The sequence below is a fragment of the Carcharhinus amblyrhynchos genome, chromosome 7 (assembly GCF_965287045.1).
Source record: "Carcharhinus amblyrhynchos chromosome 7, sCarAmb.v2.hapA, whole genome shotgun sequence".
NCBI lineage: Eukaryota > Metazoa > Chordata > Chondrichthyes > Carcharhiniformes > Carcharhinidae > Carcharhinus > Carcharhinus amblyrhynchos.
Window position 1 is genome coordinate 58,748,828 of NC_137330.1, and position 26,399 is coordinate 58,775,226.

Sequence of the window (26,399 nt, forward strand, 5' to 3'; positions counted from 1 at the left end):
CTTGGAGTTTGGAGTTCTCAGGTAGTGAAGTAATGTCAAAGCTGTTTAGAAACATGGTCAGGCTGCCACCAAAAGAGAAAATGCTGGAAAATCTCAGCAGGTCTGGCAGCATATGTAAGGGGAGAAAAGAGCTGATGTTTAGAGTCCACATGACTGTTTGTCAAATCCCTTGTCAATTATTTATATGGTCAGGCTGCATCTCGAGTATTGTGCACAGTTCTAGTTTCCATACTATAAAAGGACAGAAGCATTAGAGAAGATGTAAATTTGTTTTATTAGTTTCATATCAGAATTGAAGATTACAGCTTGTGCAAAAAATTTGTTTAGAAAAGGGATGATTTGGAGGTGATCCAAGAGACCTCTTTAAAATTATTAATGAGTCGGTTAGGATAGATATGTAGCAGATGTTTCAGCTTCTGGAGGAATCCAAAACTCAAGATCACAAGTACAAGATAGCTACTCATACAGCCAATAGGTAAGTAAAGAGAAATTTATTTTTTCAGAGTGACTACAATATGGAAGATGCTCCAATAGAACATAAGTACATAAGAACATAAGAAATAGGAGTAGGAGCAGGAGTAGGCCATCTAGTCCTTCGAGCCTGCCTTGCCATTCAATAAGATCATGGCTTAGGAAGTTGTTGCATCAAAAAACTTCCAAAAGGAAACTAAATAAGCACAAATCCTTGCTTCATGGTACCCAACTTCAAGTTGTTTTGTTTTAAAGTCAGTTTTGTTTTAGGTCCATTTCCCCCAATTTAAGTAGCAATTTCTACTTTAGAGTCATTTCACATCTTTGCTTTGCTCCGTCCCATCTTTGCTGTCCGTTTTCATTGCACGTGTGTGATTGCACGGCATTGCAGCCCATCTTCATTGCCATCTGTCTTCACTGGCGCATGCATCATCACCTTCCATTGTCATCATGTAGCATGCGTCACTGCACATCAGTTCCCTTCATGTAATGTGTTATAGAATCCATACAGTGCAGAAGGAGACCCAAGTCTGTGACCCAAGCATTGTTAAGGAAGCTGTTTGTACTGTATTAAACGCAACAACAACTTTTGTTAAAAAACAACAGAGACATTCAAAGCCAGAGTTGAGTTTATTCAAACAGAAGTTGGATTTAAATTTGATTTAAATCTTGGAGTTTTAAGAGTGCCTGCCGTGGGTGAGATTTTTAAATCACTTTTCAATAGAAACAGGAACAGCCAGTATGTACTGATAATGTGCCAGCTGCTTTCAAGAAAGCAAGAAAAGGCATCAGTGTAACAGTGAAATTGCTTTATGTTGCAAGTTATTTCAGCTAAGAATGCACTGTGTTGTTATTGCATGCTATTTCAAATTGTACATTTTTTTTGGCAAGAAATGTCCTATGGAACCTAACTCCAGCTTTAACATTGATTCCAACGGACAATCACGATTCACATGAAGGTGCCTCACTTAAAGTTGTTATTTTCAACAACACAACCTCAACTTAAAATGGGTCCATATATTGATGAGAGACGAGGGAGTAGAAAAATGTGTTGAAAGACTGAGGTGAGGTTGATGGAATGAGTGACAACTCAGGTGGAGAATAAAATAAGGCAAAGGTAACTTCGTCCCAGATGATCATAGTGGTGGTGATTTAATTTGAGGATAACTCATCTCAGGCAAGGGGCAAGGTTGAGAATCTGGTGCCCTCGTGAATCACCTCGCCTGGTACAGGAATTGAACTCACATTGTTGGCGTTGTCCTGCATCACAAACTAGCTGTCCAGACAACTGAGATAAACAGCAATGTGGTTGAGTTTAAAATATCCGCAAGAGCAATTAGGGTCTGGGCAATAAATGCTGGTCCATCCAGCGCTGCCCACATCCCATAAAAGAATGACAAATACAAATAGTGTGCCATATTTGGAAATATCTTTTAAATAGGTTGGATGATAGTCTGTTCAGTGTTCTTTCTTTGACAAAGACAGAAATAAAAGCACTTCAGTAATGCATGTTATAACAGCTTTGATCTTTTCATCAGATTCCAGTATTGCTTTTGAATTTTCTCATTTCTTTATCCTGGAATAAACCCTAATATGGTACACATGGATTTTGGCTGATCTGATGGTGAAAAACCCAGAAAGTGTCGAGGAGACTTTAAAAGCCAGTACATTGCTCCCTTGCCCACTGTCCCACCCCCACTGCCAGGTTCATAAAGGCTAAGAGCTGGGGAAGTAACAATCTGAAGTCAACAATACAGCTTGGTTTCCCCTAATAAACTAGAGTACAAAGCCTTTTCTGTCATTAATACTGTCAACTTAAGTGAAGATAAATTCTGACAGATGCAACTGAGTCTGACCAGCTGCTGCAGATCATTCAGGAAGAAACAGCTCTGTTTGTGGTAACCTGAACAGTGTGGTGTCCCACTATTTGTGTGCCTTCTGCTTTTGGTTTGTATGTCATCATGGTACACCCACTTGCCACAGATGAATATACAACAAAATGATAGATAAAATGAGGAAACCGCAGGAGTTTTACTATAAACATCATGTTTATCTCAATAACATGCTCTTCAGCTGTACTTGTCAGTGTATTCTTGCAGTCAGTTCCATTTAGAGAAGCCTTTCCTTGTCAAATTTTGGCAATTTCCATCTGCCCACTGCTGTCTTAAATTAATAATGCATTGCTGTAATAATACCCAAGATCCAACATTTGGCTACATTCAGTGTTATTTGTTTGCTTGTGAACAAGACAATAGGACTTTAATTCCTCATTTCCTAATAGGTTCTCGCTTGCTTTTCTTGAAAATGTCTGATGGTCTGACAGAGGGCTAAAGCTGGCCTCATGATGAATGATCACATGGGAGAGTAGTTTGTGGCAAGGGATTTCAGCAGGAACATAAATAGCAGATAAAACACATTGGTAATTGTACTGTCATTAAGGGGGGTTGGGAGAGGGGGGTGCGGGAGTGTGTAGGAACTTTTAATAGGAGAACTGGAGAGTATGTTAACAATTGGATCCTGGATTGGATGGCTATCAAAGCAGGGCCATTCTGAATGAATTTTATAGACAATGTCAAAAGTTTAAAAAGTTAGCACTAATTTGATAACGTCATTATGTGATACAAAGGAACTGATACTCATACAAACTCTAAAAATTACCAAGCCCAAATTAAATGATTAAATTCAGTGCTGTCCTTCCGAAGTGCAGTTACAATTGAAAAAAGTATAGATTTCATTTAGGTTGCTTGAATCGTACATAAACATTTAATTTTGATGTAACAACAAATGTTTAAACTTGGTATTGCATTAGCATTTGAATGAAGAAGTCTCCGCTTGGTGTCAAATAACTTGGCATATTGGGCAGTAGATTTCTGAAAACTTCAGCAAAAATCTATCACTATCTATTTATTTTCTATATCTAGAAAAATGCCAAGTTTATATCCAAAAAAATGATGGATAATTTTTCCTAGCTTTGGAATCCATCATCTACCATACCAATTACATTATCTTAAATCACTGAGATATAAACTACAGCACAAGTGTTGGTGGAAATAGAATATCAAAATGTTCCTTTATACTTGTATGATGTTACTATCAAAATATGATTTGAGGTAACTGATGTAATTTGGTTCTAACTTTGCAGAGTTAAAGTTGTACTATTGGCAGTTCTGCAGTGTAACAAGCCTATCAGCTTAGCATGATAATAAGAAAAATAGAGTTAAATTAGCAGAGGGTTCATATTTACCATTGATTTTAGTTTATAGAATCCTGACAGTACAGAAGGAGGCCATTGAGCCCATCGAGTCTGCACTGACTTTCTTACAGAACATCTTACCCAGGCCCCTTCCCTTTAACCCCACATATTTATCCCACGAATCCCCCAACATATACATCTTGAATCATTAAGGGGCAATTTAACTTGGCCAATCCACCTACCTGCACATCGTTGGAGTGTGGGAAGAAACTGGAGCACCCGGAGGAAACTCACACAGACACGGAAGAATGTGCAAACTCTACACAGTCACCCATGGATGGAATTGAATCCACGTCCCTGGTGCTGTGAGGTAGCAGTACTAACTATTGTGCTACCTTGCAGCCCCTGATTTCTACGCAGAAACAATCAGGAATATTACTGTTAAATAAGGCTGTAATTAAAGAGTTTAACCAGAATTCATCCTAGAAAAAGTAATTGCTCCTGGACTATAGGAACAACTTTTCCTGTATGCTCATACAGTCATAGAAACACAGAAACTAGAAGCAGGAGTAGGCTGTTTCGCCCTTTGAGCTGCTCTGCTATTCATTTTGATTGCAGCTGATCATCGAATTCAATATCCTGATCCCTCCTTCCTCCCATATTCCTTGATCTCTTTAGCTCCTAGAGCTATATCTAATTTTTTCTTGAAATCAGACAACATTTTGGCCTTAACTATATTATGTGGTAGTGAATTCCACACATTCTCCTCTGGGTGAAGGAATATTTCCCCACCTCAATTCTAAAGGATTTACCCCTTATCCTCAAACTATGACCCCTAGTTCTGGACTCCCCCACCATTGGGAACATTGGCTGCTATTCTCCCAAAAGTGCTGAATTGGTGGGAGAACTGTTCTAAATCCCGACTGTTCTCACCTGAATCCCCGAAGAGGCCCAAGTCGTGAATATCATTAAAAACCCAGGGGGTGGGTCCTAGTTGTGTGAGAGTCTGACAGTTCTGGAACTCTGCGCATGCGCAGTGGCCCCCAAACTATCAACCTCCTGTTTGCTGGCCAGCCTAGATCCACTGCAGTGCTGCCTCTCCAACCCCCCATCCCCTCACAGCCCGATCGCAGCCCCCACAGCAATTCCCAGGCCAGTCCTGACCCCCTCTGTCCTGGAGTACCCTGATGTCCCGGCCCCCCCACTGCAATGGCGATTTTTGTTTTTTCCCCCCTCCCCCTAGCCCATCCCGATTGCTGCTCTCCCTCCAGCCCAGACTGATCCTGCAGAGTGGCAGCTGGACTCTCCCTCACCCCCGCCAATCACCCCTAGGCCCCACCCCCCCTTGCCACTCACTGATGCCCAGTGGGCAGTGCCAAGTTGGGCATGGGCACTTTGTCCCTTAGGCAGTGCCAGGGGCACAGGCTGACAGTGTCAAGGTCCCATACTCAGGTGGCACCAGCCCCCTATTGCCCGACCCCCTGGGGGGCCTTGATTGCCCCCCTTCATTCCACTGGGATCTCCTGCTAGTTCTCTGAATGTGGGGAGCTAGTCTGAACCCCACCACCTGGTGGGGTGGGAGATTCAATTGGGACCTGAAAGGGCCTAATAATTAACTAATATACATATTTAAAACCTATTAAAAAGATTTAAATTACTTACCTGCCTTCCTACCGGTTTCCAACATGGTCTGACCGGCGACTGTTTGCTGGCTTTGGGAGATGTGCATCTGTTCCCAGCACATGCACAAAGGCCAGATATGCGCATCTCCGACCATGACCCAACAGAAACACTGTGGGCCACAAAAGGAGAATCGTGACCGTTCTTTCTGAATCTACCCTTTCTATCCCTGTTAAAATTTTATAAATTTTATATTTTAAATTTTATAAATTTCTATGAGATCCCATGTCACTCTTCCAAACACCAGTGAATATAATTCTAACTGGTTTAGTCTCTCCTCATATGATAAACCTATGATCCCAGGAATCAACCGGGTAAGCCTTCACTGTACTCCCTCTATAGCAAGGATATCCTTCCTCAGATAGTCATTTATTATCAATGATAGATTCAGAGGAACTGCAAATATACCACTACAACAATTTAAAATCAGTACTGTGTGAGATTAGAAATTGTTGACTGTCCTTATGAGGCAAGTGATGAATACGTTGGCCGGAATTTTATCATCCCATCCACCATGGTAATCAGAACGGGCAGGGGCGGACAATGAAAAGGCCCATTGACTCAATGGGTTTTTATGCTTTTGGGATGAGCGAGGCCATAAAATCCCGTCTGTTGTCTCAGATAACAAATTTTAAAAATGACAATTTGACTTGTGTTTGTTTAGAACCTTTGGATAGTTATCTTAATGCGTGTTTATTATTGTGAATTAATTTTTAAAAAGTGAAGTTAGGAGCATGTGTTAACTCCAATCTTAATTTCATACGGACAGACTGAAATGCACCCTGTTTGTGTGGTCCCAGTTTACCTAGAGCTGTTTTGGGGTGGTGTCCTCACTATTGACAGGCTTACCACAGCTAGGAGGGAGAAAAAATGCTGTGTGTAAAGTACTGTAGCTGTTGCAAGGAAAATCTGGATCTCAGAAATGAAACAAAGCTGTGGAGTGAGTGAGGGAGAGTCAGCTGCTGGAAGAGCCTCAGGTCGCCCACATCCATGGATATGTCACACCTATTTTTAAGGAAAAAGAGGGACCATTTCATGACAACTAAGGACAAGAAACCACTGAAGAGGTTAATGCAGGCCTTGTGAAGAAAGGTGGTGGAAGCAGTGGCAGCATGACTGCCAAACACATGCCCAGGCATTGCTAGAAGCAGATTAAGTATCTGCGGTTAGCCAAACTAATTGAACGCATGAGTATCCATGCACATCTTGAGAGCTAGAAATATGTCACTTTAATACTTTACCTTATCCTACATCAAAATTATGTGATGAATATCGCAGTTAATTTTCACAACACCCCTCTCGATCTGTGCCCTTTCTCAACATACCATTGACTTAACACAGTGTTCGAGGCAAAAGTTGATAGTGTTAGGCTCAAATGAGAGATGATTGCTTCCAGTTTGCAGTTGGGACCTGAATGAAATTAAATGTTATGCTAATCCTAATCTGTAATCTCTTTGTAAAGGAATGTTTTGCCCATGATCATCAACAGTCAGCATGAGATGGAAGAATGGTTATTATCTGTTATTTAAGCACATCGAATTGGATGCTAGAATTAGGGCCTGTTCCCGTAATGTATTGTTCTTTGTAGTTCTAAATAGGTGAAGCACACTTCAGATGCATTCTGCCCACCTAGCGTCCAGGTTGGGATGGATTGGGGCATTGGGAGAATGAAGCATATGAGAAAATAGGCTTTTCACTAAAGACCTGGCAAACTAAGGTCCTATTTCCACAATGCAATACTTCCCTACACCTCGACTAACCAATGTATCAAAAAGAAGAATGATTTTGAGGGGGAACAACAATGGTAATGATAGTGTGAAATATCTTTATTGGAAGAGTTTCTAAAGCAAGGTCTCAATATAAAAGCCCATGCAGCATGTTAGAATCTGAGCCTAAAATGTACTTGCATATTTTATAATCCCGACATGCAGAATTTCTTATTTCAATCTGGTCTACATGGAGAGACCAGATTCCCCTCTACATTGAGGAAGGAAGAAATTTCTGAGACCAATTCTCTGCTCCCAACGTTTAGCATTAGTGGAAAATAAGTTGTCTTTCCTCTTTCTTAATGCGGATAGTCTATAATTTCAGGATGCCCCAATTCTAACAAAGTTAGTAAAAGTGGGGCATTCTCCTTACAATGAAGGACATTGAGTTTTGAAATACTGAAACCTGTTTTAAAACCAATAGATTGCAGCAGGGTTATGTTTTAGATGTTTAGATCTTATTGAATTAGCTGTCTTTCTGTGATAAAGTTATTCTGCGTTGTTGATTCTACACACTTCCTGTGAGGAAAATATCATGCCCTTGAAATGTGACCTTGTTGATGTAGGGATATAGCCCATTCACTCCTGGCTTAAGAACCTTGGCCACTTTCCTTAGGGGAATGGAGAGTGTTTGATTTTCACGTTATAACAGTTTGTTTCAAATCCCAGTTTGAGACAGCAGTTGGTATAATTGGATCCTTGCCATCAGCAATGTTTGATGTATTTCAAGCGTGTGCAAGGTCATTGTAGCTGATCTGTGGCTTCCGCTGTGGATGGGGTAAATTAGTTGGAAGAGTTGAGCAGAGAAAGTAATTACCTATTCTGATTAATTAATATCAAGAATGACAAGCTGTTAGTTGATGTAGACTATGTGCATGTGTGTGTGCGTGCCCGCGCACTTGTGTTGCGTGTGTTTTGTTTCTTTGAATATTTTAGTTGTAAGTGCTGCTGTTATTCTTATGAAGGAAATAGCAGATGCAATATTATTGCTAATTATGAATGCAGGATGTATGTAATAAATTTGCAGTTATAATTACAAAAAGAAGCATACAAGTTACAACATGAGAAATGACCATTTGGCCCACCCAGGCTGTGTTGATGTTTATTGTACATGAGTAAATAGAATCAGAGCATCACAGAATTCCTACAGTGCAGAAGGAGACCATTCAGCCCATCAAGCTCACACCGAAACAATCCCACCCAGGCCCTATCCCCATAACCCCATGAATTTAGTTTGCTAATTCCCCTGACACTAAGGGGTAATTTAGCATGGCCAATCAACCTAATTCACATGTGTTTGGACTCTGGGAGGATAATGGAGGACCCAGAGGAAACCCACGCAGACACGGAGAATGTGCAAACTCCACACAGACAGTCACCTGGAGCTGTGAGGCAGCAATGCTAACCACTGTTGCCCTAATCACTCTAATTACAGTTACCCACTTACCATATTCTCTAAATTACTTTTCCTTCATCTATCAAGGAGATGGTTCATAATAAAGAAAGTGGGGGAGGGTGTGATCTTGAGCCGTGTTAGCCATCCTTGCAAATGCTGATGAGGGCTCAAGTTACAGAAGTCGCAGTTCTTGCTGGCCAAGATCGTGATTTTGGGTCTTCCCATCCCCTCGCACTGATGTCATCAAGTTCACAGCTGTAACAGGTGTGACCTCCGCCTCCTCACAAGATATTGAACCCCGCTGTCTATCAACACTGCAACGACCTGAACTAGATGTGAACCTGTCGTGGGGGTCTTCTTGTGGGTATGAAGCTAAGTATAGCCCCTGGGGGAGATGGTCATGGTCAGTTGTGCCCTAGAAATGCCACTGGTACTGCCACTTGGCACAAATTGACACTTCCAAGGCACTATGCCCATGTCAACCTGGCAATGTTAACGTGCCAAAAAGTGGGCCTTAGTGGGACCCTCATTTGGGGAGGGAGGATGATGGAGGAGCTGGGGATGCTTTGGTGATGGCCACTGTGGGGGAGGGGGGGCTCCTGAGATGTTCATGGTAGGCTGGGAGTGGAGGTTTGATCAGATTGTAATTGGGGCACCCTGTTTTATTGTATTATACTGTAATACAATACAATAAAACAATACTGTTTTGTTGTATTAATATAATCCAAAAAACATCTTGAACTCATGTAAGTAATTGTATTGATATAGTATCAATGCTTCAAATAAGAGTGAGGCAAAGACAAATGGCCATCAGAATGGGGCTTTGAATGCTGGCTTGTTCTTCTTACTTTTCAAGGTGAGGGCATTTGTGTTGGTGATGGAATACTATTCTGGTGTCAGCATCAATTGGTACCAGGATTGATTACTGCACTGCTCAGAAGCAGAGTAAAGCAAAGCATTTGATTGCCTGCCCCAGCAATGTGCTTTAATTCTCAGATTCAGAAGGTTGCTCTGAGTGTGAATTTTTCCACCCCCAAAAATGTTGTGTTAAGAAAACAAAATTTGTTCATGTATGATCCTCACCAGCAGCAAAGAACCACAGCATGTCTTTCAAAATGTGAATGGCTAATAAACAAGATCAAATTGTGCACAAAAATATGATGTAAAAATGGAAATGGTACAAATATCTCTCTGCTGTACTGAAGCCAATGGAAAACTCAATCTTCCGTGCTTGAGCACTTACAGCTGGTTCAAAATAATGAACGTGCACCAATAGCACTTCGCCACACTTGCAATGTCTGTAGCTAAAATGCAAAGAGGCTAATTGTAACTATATATGGCCTTCTGCTGGCATTATTACTCCTATTGGCAGGTCAACTTGATTTAGACAGATCAGTTTCAAACTGAGGATGTCTTTTTCATTAACATCATAATAAAGCTTTGCAGTATCTTTGAGTTTAAATATAAACCCTCAGCATTTGAATTAGTCAGGGTAAATTAGCACCCAGTTAATGTTGTGAGCTAGAATGCCACAAGGATTTTCCAAAGGCAGAAGTATTGTTTTAAAGGGATTTAATTGACGCCTTGAAAGCTCCCTGGCCTCTCCACATTGAAATCTACACTTTCTCTTTTAATGGCTTTCTTTTCTCCTGCCTTGCATTATCCATGTGCTGGGATTGGTGAATGAGATCAGACATTCATTAGTATAGCAAACAAACTTAATTACCATTAATTGTTTGAATAGTAAAGTCAGCTTGTTACAAAATCCACCTTTGTCATTTGACTACTGTATAGTTGGATAAATAAAAATCAGTGAGAAACTTCAGTCTCCGTTGAGGCAAATAAACAAAGTCTCATTGATGGCTTGTGACCAAGCAGAATGGCCAACTTTAGCATGCAACTAGTGAAGTAATCATTAATTCACAGATTAGCAATGAAAGGATTGAATCCTCCTTTCCTTGTCATTGCTTTTGGGTTAGATTAAAGGAAAGATCCATAAGGATCTTCTTTCTGCCTTTTTACCCAACTGTGAATGGGAAATTGGATACTGCTAAGGTGCTTACAAATAGTTTAGGCACAGCTGAACAGGCAGGGCCTCACAGACATATAAACAAATCTCAAAGGTCAAAATGAACCATGTCAATTGAAGGGACAGAAGATGAAGCTGTTACCTAGGACTAATTTTATGAGGACCTTAACTAACTTTCTGGCCAGTCATTTTGGACTTACTGCAGTGTATGGGAGAAATAAAATAGAAAATATTACACTGTTTATAACATGATCCTGGTTTAATTGCACTAACGAAACACTATAATTAACAAACAGCAGGTGAATTTTTGTCATTGGTGAATAAATCTGCTGTTCGTGGAAACTAGCGACCATTTATACACTGTAATCATTTGAATCAGAAACTTATAAAAGGCAAATACAGTAAGTAACAATTTCTTCCCATTGGAGGGAGAGCCACTTTGACACTGATGGATGGCACATGCTGAAAAATTGTTTTCCCGCTACTTGTTAGTACTTGTGAAGCCAGCTTATACTTATCAGTGAGTGTATCATTACAGTGGGCAGGAATAACATTAATTTTCATGGAATTAATTACTGGAGACTCAAATACGATTAAAAGTAAAAGCTGACGGATTGGGTGGAGCACTGAATTAGCAGACTAATATTTTACCTGCAATCTGGATTGAAACACAACCTAGACTGATGCAATGGAAGGTATAAACACTGAAATTAAATTTAGTTGATGGCCCCAATTCCTACTGGGCACGGGGCCACAACTCACAACTATCCATAATTCTGCGTGAACTGATGCCAAATTTGGTAATCTCCATCAGTCATCATAGATGTCTGATGTATAAAAGGGATATAGAATTGGAAATGTGACATTTTTATTTGAAGATGCATTCTTAAGTTAATTTGAAGTAAAAGTTGATTCTATCCCTTAAATTTTATAATTAGTGTTAGTTTAACATTAGTAGGACAAATGGATTATCGGTGATGTTAAAATGCCAATTAAAAAATAGGGCTGTTTCAAGTTATTTTTTCTAAGATCAAGTGTACACAAGTGTTGTGTAAGACATTTAGTCTGAACATTCATAGAATAATTTGCTTTTCTGTGGAGTTGAGTGAACAGATAATAAAGTTTAGGATCCTATTGACAGCTATAGTGATAAGCAGGTACCAGGCATTTTTGAAGCAAGTAAGGAAGTGCATACTTATCCTGAAGCTTTGAAGTGAGTATTAGGAGAATACTTGGAGGTTTTTGTGTCTGACAAAAGCAAAAGTAACTTGCAGGAACACTATTTTCAAGACAAACTGTTTAGCAAATCACATACACGTAATACATCATTACACTTCAACATAGTTATTCCTCTCTTTTGTGTTTGCAAACATATCTTATGAAGGTAACAATCCTTTTAAAAAAATAGGGTAAAAGTTGTGATTCCCCTGGTTTTCTGGTGCTGGGGTCATGATACATGACTATCCTGTGTTGGTTCAGGTGGAGCTGGAAAATACACAAGATTGTTACTACCTCTTGATTTATATGGTAGTAACATTGGGCTGATTGGTGTCTGCAATGCTGGCTATCTGGGTGGATAGCAGAGACCCTTGTGGTGCAGTGCTGAAAGCACATGACACAGCCAACCATCCGTTCTTAAATATAGTCTGTCCCTCTTAAAGGGAAACTGTATGGAATTGATAGGGGCTGCTATTGCTACAATTTTAAACAAGGACAATAGAACACCAGACCATGTGTCTTCCCTGTCCAGTATCCCTTTATTCACCTGTCCTTCAATCATCTATTCTTAAATCCTGTCATGGTTTTGGTTTCAGTCACTAATTCTGGAAATGTATTCCACAGCCTCACCACCTTTTGCATCAAAATAATAGGAGAATAAGTTGTCTAATATGTGTCCTAAATATTTCATCTGTGTCACCTCATGCTAGATGTCTCAAATCATTGAAGATAATTTATTTTTATCTACACAGTCCATCAAACATCTGGAACTCCCTCATTAACAGCACTGTGGTGCTTAAGCCACATAGATTACAGCTGTTCAAGGAGGTGGCACTTTCAAGGACAAATAAGGATGGGCTAATAACTGCAAGCATTGTCAGTGATGCTCATACCTCATGAATGGATAATAAATCTCAAAAATTTCCCCTCACCATCCAATTCTTTTGGAACTTTAAACAATGTCACATTATCATGATTACTCTTAATGTGCTCATTCAGATTTAACCTGTCCACCTGTTTTATTTAATAATCAGAACTATCAACAAAGAAGTGACAGGCAGAACTGAAGAGATCATGTGAGACTATAGTTGATTTTGGAAATGGGAATGGAGAAACTTAAGATTGACATGCTGATGATTAGAGAGCTAGTGGTTCCAAGGGAAGGGCTAATAGATACTTAGGGCATGCTACAAGATGAGATATGGGCAGTGGAGTCTTAAATAAGTTGGAAATTGTATCAGATGGAGCTTGTGACGCAGCAAGGTCAGCATCAGAAAAGTTGATTACATAGAAGTAGATGACAATTTCTGGTGGTGAGGCAAGGACAGAAGCAGATGGTATTACAGAAGTGGAAATTGGTGATGGTCTAGGTACGGAACCTTAAACTCAGTTCAGGTTGAGCAGGAAACATGAACTGGTGCTCTAACTTGAGTTAGCAGGTTATTGGGTTTCTGTGAAAAGGGAGATGGAATTGTGTGTCAGGTTGTGAGATTTCTGGCATCAGCCAAAGTGGTCTTGGTAAAATTGAGCTGGAGAAAGTTCTGAGTAATTTTGTTGAAAAACAAGTTGATATTATCAGCATACAGAACCTAGAATGACACCTCTTGTTTCTATGACTACCTGTGATATGTAAACAGAAACACTGTTGGTTTGACCTGCCATTTCTTTTTATTGCAATGCATGATTTTATTGATTCGTTATGAAAGGAATGTGCCTGTGCTATCACAATGCTATGCTGGGACATTTAAATATCACTGCAGTAAAACTAGACAACAAAGTAGTTAACACTTTCTGACAGGCAGGATATTTAAAATGAAATGTTTGGACTTCAATGATGCATGGATTAACATGCCCGATTGTCAGCTACAACTGTTCTGATAATGATGTTGGCTTTTGGCCCATCCAGTCGTACGCACACTTTATTCAGCTTTTGCCAAATGTCCTACATACCTTCACATGCCTGTGCAGCTCCTTGTATTACACAGTAGTCTTCATTGTATCTGCAGGTACTTTAATCTCAGCTTCACATTTACCAGGTGCTTTAGATTTGAGACTTCTGTCTGAGAGTCTGCAGTTTGATGTGCTGAAGTAAACAATGCATTAGACTGAAGTTTGGAGGCACAGAATCTCCCAGACTAGTTCAGACTAGCATGCAGTATCTTTTAAAAAATTGATTGGACCACACACCCTAAATCAACTGTGTTATATGAGACATCGCCAAGGTTAGAAGTAAAAACAAATAGGTAAGTAAAGTGAAAAAGAAATTAGAGGGGAAATCAATAGTAAAGATAAGCTTTGGTTGCAGTGAGTTTAAAAAGTACAGTGCATTTTTTTTCAGATGAACCGTAGTATTACGGGAGATTGTGGTATTTGTGTGCCTCCAACTCTAAGCATCTAATCTGTTAATCTTTTATGAGCTACTGCTGCTTTTAAATGGATTGAATCAAATTAATTCCTGTTGGTTGTAACATTTAACCTAGGGTGCACTGGGCATTGCCTCTCAATTTAGTAATGAAGCCTTTGTTGTGTTGTTGACAGATAGGCAGAGAAGCGTGGAGTGGTGCAAAGATTAACATGACTCCGTGTAACTCAATCTTCTGTATTGGATGTTAGTTATACTTCATTCTCTCCCACATTCACTGCATTTCAGTACATTCTTCAAAAATGCACTTTTAAGCACACACAGTGTAACCACAAGGAGTTTCCAAATGACCAAGTATTAGTGACTGGAGAATCCTCTACTGAACAAAGAGTTACTCACTATCGCGTTGAATCTTTGAATAAAACAAAGATTGAAATTAATTAAGATAAAAACAAATTGCTGTGGATGCTGGAATCTGAAACAAAAACAGAAAATGCTGGAAAATTTCAGCAGGTCTGACAGTGTTTGTGGAGAGAAACAGAGCTAACATTTTGAATCTGGATGAATCTTCATCAGAGCTTCAGAGCTGAAGACAATTGGAAATAAGATGAGATTTATACTGTTGTGGCGAGGTTGGGGGGTGGGTGGGTTGAAGTGAACCCGGGCCCCTGGTGCTTTGAGGCAGCAGTGCCACTGTGCCACTATGCTGCCCAAATCTCATTACCAAATCTCAGTTTGCCCTATCACTCAGCTTCTCAAAGGAGGATGTGTCAGAGAAGTGCAGAAGGAGGCTATTTGGCTCATTGAGTCTATAACAACTCTCTGATAGAGCATCTTATCCAGGCCTTTGCCCCCTCCCTATCCCTATAACTCCACACTTTTACCATGACTAATCTATCTCACCTACACATCTTGGGACACTAAGGGACAATTTAGCGTGGCCAATCCACCTAACCTGCACATGTCAACAAATGGGATTTCAACAAAATTCCACTGCCTTCAACAAGATACCTTCTAGAGTAAGAAGCTAGCAAATCCTGAGTTAAAACCATGAAAAGAGATTAATCTTTCAGCAAACATCATCATTCCTTATGTGGGTTTATGTTGAACTCAATTATATGCAGACAGAGAGTTGGTGTCAAGTCAAGGTTCTTCTTCTATGCTTTCATTTTAGCACTCCTCTTTCCTTTAGTTAAGATTAGTTAGAATCCATTATTAAAGATGAGATTTCGGAATACTTGGAAGTGCATGGTAAAATAAGGAAAAGTCACATGGTTTCATTAAGGGGAATTCAAGCCTGACAAATTTGTTAGAATTTTTTGAGAAGATAATGAGCAGGTGAGCCAGTGGCTGTTATCTACTTGGATTTCCAGAAGGCCTTTGACAAGGTGCCACACAGGAGGCTGCTGAGTAAGAAAAGAGCCCATGGTGTTAGAGACAAGGTACTGCATGGATAGAAGATTGTCTGACTTGTAGAAGGCAGAGAGTGGGAATAAAGGGGCCCTTTTCAGGATGGCAGCTGGTGACTAGTAGAATTCTGCAGGGGTCAGTGTTGGAACCACAAATTTTCTATATATCAATGATCTAAATGAAGGAACTGAGGGAATTGTGGCTAAGTTTGCAGATAATACAAAGATAGGTGGAGGGACAGGTAGTACTGAAGAAGTGGGGAGGCTGCAGTAGGTCTTTGACAGGTTAGGAGAGTGGGCAAATGGAAATGGTGGATGGCATACAATGTGGGAAAGTGTGAGGTTATGCACTTTGGTAGGAAGAACAGATGTGTAGGTTCTAAATAGGGAGAGAATTCAGAAATCAGAAGTGCAAAGGGACTTGGGTGTTTTAGTCAGGATTCTCTTGAGATTAACTTGTAGGTTAACTTGGTAGTTATGAAAGCAAATACAATGTTAGCATTCATTTTGAGAGAACTAGAATACAAAAGCAGAGATGTACTGCTGAGGCTTTATAAGGCTCTGGTGAGATTACATTTAGAATATTGTGAGCAATTTTAGGCCCCGTATCCAAGGAAGGATGTGCTCGTCTTAGAGAGGGACCAGAGGAGGTTCATGAGAATGATCCCAGGTATGAAAAGCTTGACGTATGAGAAGTGTCTGAGGATTCTGGTTTAGAAGGATGAGGGGGGGATCTCATTGAAACTTACAGAATAATGATAGGTGTGGATAGAGTGGATGTGGTGAAGATGTTTCCATTAGAAGGAGAGGAACTGAGGGCACAGCCTCAAAGTAAAGAGATGACGGTTTAGAACAGAGATGAAGAGGCATTTCTACAGCCAGAGGGCGGTGAATCTATGGAATTCATTGCCACAGAGGGCTGTGGAGGCCAGGTCATTGAGTGTATCCAGGCCAGAGATATAGATAGTTTCTTGATTGGTAAAGAGATCAAAGGTGACGGGGAAAAAATGAGAGAGTGGTGTTGAGAAACTTATCAGCCATGATTGATTGGATGAGCAGACTTGATGGGCCAAATGGCCTAATTCTGTTCCTATATCTATAGTTTTATGGTCTTAAGATGCATAGTATTGATCTTAGTTTCCTTCTAGTACTCCCATCTTCTTTCTCCCCACATCTCTTGCCTTGCTACCTTCCCATTGGATGCCTCCTTGTAAATGCATTTAATCTCTAAAGAAAATGAATGTAAATGCAGCATACTTTTCAGTAATCTTGCTTTGACTTGTATTTCACTCTTGATAATGCATAGTGTTATTTGATGGGAATAGACCTGATGATTATTTACATAATCACACACCCCTGTAACCCCTTTGTTTGACAAATTATTAACACAGATTACTTTGATAAACAGCTGGCCTCTAATGTGAAGCCAAAAAATTACAAACATTGTTAACCATCGCTATTTATTTTGCTTAGGTAAAATTTATCTACATGAACATTTAGATGATCAGCAGACATCAATCTGAATGCTGGGGACAAGATACGGTTTTAGGATGCTAGTTGTCTCAAGTATTATGCAATAAATTGGTGCAGAAATTACTGAAAAATCCAGGATTGTCAAAGAAAATGCATATTAAGGACACTTGTCTGGAATACTAAGACACTTGTTTGTGTATGGTTTCCATATCTACTTCCAACAAGTTTAAGGAAAGTCAAAAATGCAGAGGCAGGAAGACTTTACATTTCCATCAAAATCCATCTCTGTTCTGATTTGCTTTTAAAATAGAATCTAAAATGGTTCTCCATTTTGATACACGACATGAATTGGTATGCACAGTAGGAAGTCTCACAACACCAGGTTAAAGTCCAACAGGTTTATTTGGTTGCAAACACCACTAGCTTTCGGAGCGCTGCTCCTTCATCAGGTGAGTGGGAGTTCTATTCACAAACAGGGCATATAAAAACACAAACTCGATTTACAGAATAATGAATAGAACGCCCACTCACCTGATGAAGGAGAAGTGCTCCGAAAACTAATGGCGCTTGCTATCAAATAAATCTGTTGGACTTTAACCTGGTGTTGTGAAACTTCCTACTGTGTTTACCCCAGTCCAACGGCAGCATCCCACATCATGAATTGGTACGAACAGGAGGATGCAATTAGAGGATGACAACAAGCTGTCAGCAAATCACATTTAATTTTGTGGAATTGACAGATCCTTATTTTAAGACCTTTATTGCCTTGTTGATGCAACTTTGGCCAGGTCAAGATTGGCTATACACAGTAACTCAGTTTCTTGTTATCCAAAGTTTTCTCAAATTAATGACAAGAAAATATTTCCAAGTTTTCTTTTCATGTCTCCTGAAGATGCTCACTCAATGTTAGGGCACAGTTGCACAGACATTCCAATACTTCATTCCTAATGAATGTGCTTAAACAGTGAAGGTTGGCAGTTAATTTAACCACATGATGCATCATAACTGAGGTATCTCCTGAAGTGCACGCAACATCACTCCTCATTAATGGTGATCTTTAATAGGTGTTTGCCGTTCACATTGTGGTGTTCTCACTACTCCCGAATTTGTCTTCTGAAAATGTTGCCTCGTGTTTGAGAGAGAATCCTCCCTGTATCAGTCCCTCAAAGGGGAGAAGGACACTTATCACAGAGTCCACATGAAGCAAGAGCTTGCACATGGAGTCTTTTAACATGTCGCATTGCCACAGGAAGACCAGGAAACTGTCCTGCTCTTACCACAAAGTCATGGATGTATTAGAAGGATTTACAGGTTGACAAACAAGCTACTTGGCCATAAAGTCCTGTGGTGGGACTTGAACCCAAAGCTTTTGGCTCAGAGGTAGGGATGTTATCTACCGCATCACAAGACATCCTCCAGTAGATGATCCTCCTCTGCTAACTTACACAGTGTATTAATTGACTGTTAAATGTAAAGCTGCCTTCATTCTACATACATACATTCTCTTTTCACCAGGATCAGTAGAAAATGATGAGAAGCAGTAGCCACTTGCATAAGACTCCTCCCCCATCCTTGACCTGGGGAGTCTAAGGTCAACTGCAATAACCCTAATCCTTTCCAAGCTGAGATCAGTTAACTCAGCATTGATCGGGATCAAACCTGGAATCATTTTGTTCTGCATGCCTTAATTTTTAACAGACAGTTTAGAATTGATTTTCTTTAGTGCATTCCAGTAGTGGAATCCTTGAGGATTTCATGTCAATTTTTGCACTAGTTTGGATGTTTTCATTGTGAATATACAGATAATTTCAAGCAAGCTCATCTTCAAATAAAAAAAAGTTGTACAGAGTAAATTATTAATGTATTTTTATGTTCTCTTCTACCAAAATGTATTTCTAATTTCCAGAACAGTGAGTAGAGCAAGCAAAATATTTTGATATCTTACCATTTCTCTTTCTATGCTATGGAACTTTGAAGGCCTTGTTGCCATGATCTAATCAGTGAAATAATTCAGTTAAGTATTGCTGTTATGCCTGATGTAATTTTCAGCAATGTGAGGAATGTACTTCCTTCAAGCGCAAGTACATCACAATCCTGACTTCATAACAACAGGAACTAATCTATTGAGAAGTCCCTCATGCACTAAATTGTCATGGTTTATAAGTCAAGAATGGTAAAATAAAGGAAATGGAGTGGATTTTTCTTCAAATAATAGATAAATCTATTGATCATGATGGGGTTTTCTTTATTTCAGCATTATATGAGGCTTCCTCATTCCTCTTAAGTACTTTTAAAAAGGACAGTGCAGCTCTTTCAGTTAAAAGAAATGCAATTTGATAGGTATATTGCAAACTGCATTCAATTATGCAGCATAATCTACTGTGGAAACTCAACGCAGAGCTTTCAAAACATTCTTGGCTACTCAAATAATGTTTTAAAAATAAAACCAGTGATTAATTTTTATTATCTGTTATTGATTTATTGTTTGTCATTTAAGGATAATTTTTAAGTAGAGGACTCTTCATGAATAATATTTAGCAAATTTAAATTTGTTTATATGCAGGATAAAGCTACAGCACAGACAGTCCACTTTGAAACACACTGCTGTGTCATTTACTTGTGGTGTTACCACAACAATGATTGGATTTTTTGAGACTCCTGAAGCTAATACACTTTCTCTTTAATTTAAGAAATAATGCTTTGTGGAACTATGTTAATTAAATGATCTTGACCACATAGAAAGCTATAATTGATCCCAGTGCTGGTGAATTGGAGTGGGGAAAAATCCCTAGCATGTGTGGAGATAACCTTCAAAGATAAATCAGTGGCATTTCTAACTTGACATCTAACAACAGCTTGCACCAGTTCAGAATAATACAAGTCCTAATGGCAATAATATTCACAAACACTTTAAAACTTATTTTGCATTTTATGGTTGCTCCCACTTTTGTGTATACCTGAGATGGACAACTGAAGAAAATCAGAAAGTTCAGACCGATCACCTGTGAATTGCCGCCCAAAAAACCTACAGCTGACTTTCCTTGGTTCCCTCTGGGCTTCTGGACTACAGCCCCACCGTATATAAATGGCAGTAGTTAGCTGGGGTTTATTGATGGGCCATATTTCTCTCACTTTGGAGGAGAAGAGGACTTGTGCCTGCTTGTGAGGCTTTCCATGCCTGACTGGTTAATTTTTATTATCCATATTATTTAAACCTATTTAAATAAGTTTCTTTTAAGGAATTTTGCTTAAAGTTTTCAATTTTTTTCTCTCTTTGAAGTTTATTTTAGGTTTCTTCAAAGTACCAAAGATTTGTTAATTATGCATCTTAAATTGTGGAGCATGCTCTGTATGCCATTACTAGAAATGGCAATGGGAAATCTTGATAGAAGTTACAGAGGTTAGAGATGGGAATCATTCCACCCTTCACTTGTACTTGCCACAACCTGTGACTGTGTAAGAGGTGTGAGCTTGTATGTTGTGTTGTGTGTCTTGCAAATGGGACAGAACAGTGAACTCTCCAGTCAGATTATCATTCATGAGATACGGGTGTCACTAATTGGCCAGCATTTATTGTCCATCCCTAATTGCCTTTGAGGTCTTGTTCCACTTTGATATGCATTGAAAGGCTAAACATGTCACTGAAATTTTTGGAGTGTTTCACACAGCAATTGGGGGAAGCTCCTGTTTTAAACAAGCTGAGAAAAGGATTAAATTGCGTGGTTGTACAAATTAGGTGTGGAGGGTAGGCCATTTAGCCCTTTGAGCGTGCTCCATTGGATTTCTGACTGGAAGCTCCTAATGATGGTTAAGTGGCTTGGGGGAGGAGAATGTGAACTCCATTTGGACAAGATGATATTTGAAGAAGATTCTTAATAGCACCGGACAAATACTGCTGTTGTTTGAGAATATATTCCAGTGTAGAGAGATGGCCCGGCAGCAAACCTTGGAGCTATCGATTCATAGATCATAGAATCCCTACAGTGCAGAAGAGGCCATTCGGCCTATCGAGTCTGCACCAACCACAATCCCACCCAAGCTCTATTCCTGTAATCCCATTTATTTGACCTGCTAATCTCCCTGACACTAGGCTCAATTTTACCATGGCCAATAAACCTAATCCACACAGAGCTCCTGGAGGAAACCCACACAGACATGGGGACCATGTGCAAACTCCACACAGACAGTGACCCAAGGCTGAAATTGAACCTGGGTCCCTGGCGCTGTGAGATAGTACTGCTAACCACTGTGCTGCCTTCGTACCCCATCAAATGCTTGAATTTTAATTTTATCATAAATTTCTTCATGTGTTAACCATAAATACAAACACCTACTTATTGTCCCATGTGGTTTGTATTTAAATCACAGACTGTGGTTTCTGTAAATGTCTTGCTGATCCTGCTCTCTGGAATTTAGCATTTTTTTGCTAGGTACACAACCACATTTCTTTTGCATGAGAGAGCATTGTTAGCAATATTATCAGGGGCAAACTTCTAATTTGTTTTTATGGGGTAGCTCACATTTGAGCAGAAACAAACATATAGTGGTCACAGTGGATTAAATAGTCTATACATGCCTTAATTCTTTCAATTCTGTAACAAAATCTTGCTATAATAGAATTGTTTAATTAAAAGCTTAAAGGATCATGTCCTACAAAAACACCTGTACCAGAAAATTCCTTTACTAATCCCAAATTTACCTACATTTTTAATGCAAAATTTTCAGTTTTTGCTCCATTTTCCCTTCTCCTATACTGACATCATTTTACCTTTCAGTCGAAAGGATGATCCCAGATCTCTTTATAACTGGTATCAATTCAATTTGTTTAGTCACACAGTAGGGAGCATGTCCACAAATGGCCATGCTGAGAATTTACAGGAATTGACCAATGAGGTGATGTGAGGCAAATTCAAATATTGGTCAGGGCTGAGAGTTAAGTTTGAGCACAACTGATTGACCTCATGCTCCATCATATTTTTAAGATTCAGAAACATTACGCTAGGTGGCTTGGTGACACTGCTCAAATATTTTTCTCAATTCTGAATTGATTCATACCCAAATGTGATCAATACCTGACACTGTAATGTGCTTTTTACTGCACATGAATTTTTTTGACTCTTGGTTAACAAGATTGGATAACCTACCAGGAGGGAGAAAGGCAGTTTTGTTCCATTTTAGTTTTACTGTTAGGGCAGCCATGACTATGGATTGTGAAGTCTGCTTAATAATGATCTGACTTTATAAAGCCTACTTAACAGATGCCCTGTTTACATACAGAAAGAGAAATATTGATGAGTGACATTCTTTGTCAGTATTATTTTAAGACAGGGACAATTTACTGATTGGAAACTTGTAGCCAGCAAGTGAGACGAAGGAAGTTTTAGAATAACAGGAGTGTTAAATCCTGTAATGCAAAATGTATTATCCTGTTAGCTAGAAAAAAGTAATTGGAAAGGTGCCTGGAATGTTAGCTTTTTTTAGGGGCTTTGGAATACAAAAGTGTAGAAGTGATGCATCAATTGTGCAAAGCTTTAGTCAGAACCAACTGGAGTACAGCGTTCAGTCCTGGTCACTAACCTTAGATTAAGGGTAACTTGAGTGATATCAGGATTTGAAAGGCTATGAAAACACATTGCATTAACTTGGTTTGTATTTAGGCAGTTTGAGGGGAGATCTAATTGAGGTGCGGATGTTATGACTTTATGACACAGAGGAAATATTTCCTCTGGCAAATGGATAAGAGAAAAATGATACAAATTTAAAACTGAGCTGGGCCATTTCAGTGTGAAATCGTGTTTTCATGTGAATGTGACTCACAACAATGGGATGGCCACCTTTGTCACTGCACACCACCCATCTTGACTGTGTGAGTCATTTATTATTGAGGTATGGGATGGGGTCCTGCTGTTGCTGTTCTGGACTTTTGCAATTATTGATAATGGGCATATCTTTCTGATAGAAGAATTCTGTAGTTTGACAACAACTTGTAAATCTCAGTTCCTCCGCATGAAGAGATAGCAGGGCAGGCACTTTTGGACATGAGACGAACAGAGAATGCCATTCTGTGAGCCTCACCTGCTGCGATTCTAGGGCGGGCATGCTGGTAAAATTCCAGCAATAATGTCTTGGGTCTGTGACCTTTCATCAGAACTGGGAAAAGTTCGAGATGCAACAGGTTTTGAGCAAGGGGTGGGTGGGACAAGGACAAAAGGAAAATGTGTGAAGGGGTGAAAGACAGGAGAAGCTGAATGATTTAGGGCCAAAGGGAATGGTGTTGAGACAAGAAAAGGATCAAAGAAGCAGCAGATGTGCCTAGAGCAGGTGGGATGTGGACCGAAAGCAAAAATAAAAGGAAAATTGAAATAAACTTCTAAAAAAAAATGGGGGACAGACAGAATTTATGGATTGAACTTGATTTTGAACGCAGAAGGTTATAAAATGCCTAATTGGAAGATGAAGTGCTGTTCCTCGAGCTTATGTTGAGTTTCACTGGAACGGTGGTGCAGGCAGAGGACAGGGAAGCCAAACTGAGAGGATATTTTATTTAACACTTGGTTGAAAGTAACATTTTTGCTGCCTGACTTTTGATCTGCAATACCCATCTGCTCTTTACAAAACCTGTAGTTGCATATGAGGCAACATGGTAGCATAGTGATTAGCACTGCAGCTTCACAGCGCCAGGGACCCGGGTCTGCATGGGTTCCCTCTGGGTGCTCCAGTTTCCTCCCACAGTCTGAAAAGATATGCAGGTTAGGTGCATTGACCCGAACAGGCACTGGACTGTGGCGACCAGGAGAATTTCACAGTAACTTCATTGAAGTGTTAATGTAAGCTTTACTTGTGAATACTAAATAAACTTTTACTTTATAAGGTCCCAAGACAGCAAACTTTCTCCGAATGATTGTTTGTCCTTAGGTGGACGGTGGACTGGGATAGTAGACAGTGTTGGGCTTTTTAATTGAGCAATGTAATAATGATGCCCTTACACTTTCAGCAGTGCTCACTGCGCATCAGTCAAAGAATGCAATTTTCCCTTGTTTTTCAGAGTGTCAGACTCTGACTAAAAACCGGCATGAAGCTCTTCAGCTGCATAGCCAGATTTTTAGTCCAGATTTTCTGGAACTCGAGAAAAATAATTGAATGGGTGTGATTTTTACTATCACTCTGGTGGCGGTAGTGGTAGTGGTGGTAGGAGGGGATGAGGGGTGTGGTTGGTGGGGTGCTGATAATGCCAGCAAGGCCAGCTCCTAAGAGACTGGGCCAATCAACACAAAGTAAAAGATCCCATGGACACAGGACCCCTCTCACAAGCTTGCGGCCTCCCCACCCCTACTCCAACATAGCACAAACAATGGACTTCTGCCTCCCCACCCACACCACGGCATTGCGCTCCCTCCCCATGCTTGGCAGGCATCAAGGTTCTCTCTTCTCTCATACCCTCTCCTACTTTTCGCATGCATTGGGGTGACCACCCCAGTTTTGGCAACACTCTGCCCCCTCTCTTCCCCACCCCCGTCTAACACTACAGTGTTGGGGGAACTCCTACCCCTCCCCTTCCACTGCCGCAGTCTTGGGGGCACTTCCCCCACCCCATCCCCTTACCACAGTGACATGGTACTCTTTCCCCTGTTCCCCCCTCAAACACACACTGCAGTCTTGGGGGCACTTCCAGTGCCAAACTGGCAGTGTCAACTAGTGCTTCTCTTCCCTGAGGTTATACCTATCTGCGGTAGGATCCACTCACCTGCTTTCGGTTTTCACAAATCTGTTGTAAACCTCGCTGAGACGAATATGAATATTAAGTGAGGGGGATCATGTGGCCGAGGTGGAGGGCTCGTTAATTAAATTAGAATGTGTTACAGTGAATTTCTTGTCCTTTGTGGGTGAGAATCTTGTTACATCTCAGCAAGGGGCATGGAAAATCGGGAAACACAATCTCACCGACAAGATTCACATTCCACGCCTCTTGCGATATTTTGTGCTTGCATTGCTGTTTTTGCTGACAGCTAACGCGGGCACAAAATTGCTGCCAAAAATACCAATTCTACTTTTTTTCTCCTCACTAAACTCTCTGGGAACTGAGAGCAAAATCCATTTTGGCTGAGACTTGTAATAACACAGCTCTGTGATTAAACCGTGGGGCTTCCTGGGTATTTTGTGCGGTAAATTGGATAGCTCCCACAAATGGGCTTGGGAATCTGTGTATGATTAACCCACATCCATTGTTTGAAATGCAGGCAGCACGTCAACTTCATGCTGCCTACTCATTGTAATGATTTATCTGCGCAATCAACACTTCCAGCATTGTTCACTGGCTGCGTGCACCAGAACAGACCCAAAATCATAACTTGCCAGCATTTCATAAAGCCAGCCTGTACCTGTTTGACTGGAGCAAGTTCTGGGAGTCATGGAGGAGTCTAACAACACGGGAGAATGCATGCTCCACGTTTTTCCAACACTGAATTGGTGGTCTTGTGTAGGAGATAGGAAGGAGGAGAGGTATCCTATGTCCACAGGAGATCCTCCAGATACACACACACAATGGGAGCAGATAACTGGAAATTAATTCCAGCGTTGTTGCCCTGAGTAACTGCATATAAATAGTGTCGCATGAGTTCAATGAGTGGTCATGCTCAGAGAATGCATCTTTAAATGTCATATTCTTCAAATTGCACCAATAGTCTCACTGTTGTATTCATCTCGTCCCATCATACATTTACCAGCAATCACTATTAATTGGAGCTCATGCCTAGCATTCATATGCTTCATCTCTCTCTCACAGACTTAGCATGCCTGCAAACCTCCAACCCACATCTCACAGTTTGCAGAGGCTGCCAGCTATTAAACCATGACAGTCATATCAACCAAGCAGATTCCAAGACAATCACTGACACATTTTCCTATCTCTTGTGGGATGAGGTAGTGCACAACTAGAGCCAATGAGAACTAACCACAGGGAAATAGCCATGGTTGCAGATTCTAAACAGAAGGATAGAACAATTCTGACGATTATTCAGTCCAAAGATGTGCGGGTTAGGTTGAATGGCCATGCTAAAATTGCCCCTTAGTGTTCTGGGATGTGTAGGTTAGAGGGATTAGTGGGTAAATGTGTAGGGATATGGGGGTAGGGCCTGGGTGGGATTATGGTCAGTGCAGATTTGATGGGCCAAAGGGCCTCTTGCTGCACGTAGGGTTCTATGATTCTATTATTGGAACAGCCATTAGCAAGGCCAATCCTCATTTCTATTCCTCCTGCTTCCATCCCACTTGTCCCTAATTTCTTCTAATTACCAAGCTGCAGATTGTATAAGCATACAAGTCTTACTTCTCCCACAACCTTACCCTTTTCCTTTGACCTTTCACTTTCTCAAGAAATGCAGCATGGTCAGGGAGTGGAGGAAT

General features: G+C 40.3%; 1 protein-coding gene and 1 long non-coding RNA gene across 2 annotated transcripts in view; one reads left to right on the forward strand and one right to left on the reverse strand.

The window, feature by feature from the left end:
- Positions 1-26,399, forward strand: part of LOC145344986 (protein eva-1 homolog A-like) — a 293,555-nt gene that overhangs the window by 23,020 nt on the left and 244,136 nt on the right. The window lies entirely within an intron of this gene.
- On the reverse strand, positions 578-25,073 carry LOC145344987 (uncharacterized). The gene is made up of 3 exons (XR_013887015.1): positions 24,742-25,073; positions 13,704-13,836; positions 578-1,036 (listed from the first exon to the last, which is right to left on the reverse strand). It is a non-coding gene; the product is annotated as an uncharacterized LOC145344987 (long non-coding RNA).